Raw genomic sequence first — 1958 nt, forward strand, 5'->3', positions numbered from 1 at the left:
CTGCACACACAAGCAGTAAAGACAGAACCACTATATTACACAGAACTGAGGAGCGCACCGTCTTCAACAGGGGGTCCGGGACCCCTAGGGGGTCCTCAGAGTTACTACAGGGGGACCTCCAAATCTTTGAGTGATAGGAACTTTTTTTTTCTTCTCCTTTTTATATTAACCACTTGAACCCTAGCATCCATATTCTGAGAACTTTAGCCATAAAATAGCAGATTTTCACACACATATTTTCGGCAAAGAGCTTTGGTGTAGAGGGTAAAAAGAGCAGACTGAGTACATAGTGAAAGGTCAAGTATTGACGATTCAAGTGGTTAAATATCTGAAAACACAAATTGACATGAATCCAAAATACACTGATGATTGTGCTGTCAAACAATGAAACTATATGGAATCTATGAACAGGTTGTGGGGGTCCCTGCTTCATCTCTCTCTCAACTAAGGGGTCCCTGCTTCATCTCTCTCAACTAAGGGGTAATTTTTCAAGTGTCCAAATAAAATCCAAATACAGTATCAAATGATCTCGCAGCACCCCTGGACTGACGTCACGGCACCCCAGGGTGCCCCGTCACCCCAGGGTGCCCCATCACCCACTTTGAAAACCCCTGGTCTATATAATACTAACCATATGCAGTATAACACACACCCATTCAACCTTTGCAGCTAAAGTGCCTACAAACCCCTTGTAACTTCCAACTCCATTTGAACCATGATAGATTGATGGAAAACACTGCTGCTTATGGCTCTGGGGACTGGTATTGTCCTTCTATGTGTGAGGGGGCGGCGGCCGTGTTTTATTTTAGTTTATTTCCACGTGTTAGAATGACATTTCCTTTTAAACACTGAATAAAGGATGATAACATGACCCCACTAAACATGCCTTGATTGTGGATATGTTCTTGTGCTAGGGGCTCAGCATCATCCAATGACAGGCCCACCTGGTGTCTGCAAGCAAGCCTGCACTGGCCCTGTCCAGGCCCACTTAGGGCTGGCCAAACGGCCCCCTGTAGGCGGCCCACACTGGGCCCCAGAGGGTTTGAACATCGGCAAAGTGTTGGCCCCAAAGTGCTGGGCCTGCGTGGGCACTGGGCAGCCCTTACTTACACTTACTTACCACATTGTGAGGGCTAAGTAAGGGCTGCCCTCACAAGCCTACACTGGACCGGCATAGGCCCACTTGGGGCCCTGAATAGGCAGCCCTCACTTGGCCCTCAGGAAGCCCTATTTACTGCCCTAACTAGGCCCTCACTATGCCCACAATGGTTTTGTAGTCTATTTCCTCTATTGCATCAATAATTATGTTTAAACCATTTCAACTACTGTAACTTAAATTCACTTTAGGAAAAAAAAATAACTATTATTCTATTCATCTAAAATGTATAAAAAATAAATAACACCAGTCAAAGGGATTAAAATCAATGTATTTATTAAATGCAAAACAAATATAAAACAACACAACATATACATTCAGTAGAACAACATTGGGGTTTCCAATTTTCAATACTTTTACTTCACTATCTTAAAGTTGTACTATGTAACTTTTTTTATAAAACAAATCTTAAAATTCTCCTAACTATTAAATCACAAAAGTTTTAGAAGATCCGCGCCGTGAATTTCAGCCTGTAAAGCCTTCTCTGTATGTAAACTGAGATCCTTGCCGTGGACCGGATCTCGCGCCAAAATTGCGTCATCACACTACCGGCCAATCACAGCGAGGGTTATACAACTGCCGGCCAATCACAGCGCATCTTGAAGTGGGGTCGCTATGGCAGCCATATTTGTTGTCGCCCGTTTGTACCATCCCTTCTCTAGGTAATTTCGCCTACCAGGCAGGGTGAAAGAGTCCGTATCTCTGGAATTACTGAACGCACAGGAACAAGGGACCCCTTAAAAGATAGATCTCAGCGAGGTGGAGGCAGACGCGGGGGTCTGAAGGTACGAAAAACGTCCGA

Source organism: Nannobrachium achirus (assembly GCF_963921795.1).
Source record: "Nannobrachium achirus genome assembly, chromosome: 10".
Classification (NCBI taxonomy): domain Eukaryota; kingdom Metazoa; phylum Chordata; class Actinopteri; order Myctophiformes; family Myctophidae; genus Nannobrachium; species Nannobrachium achirus.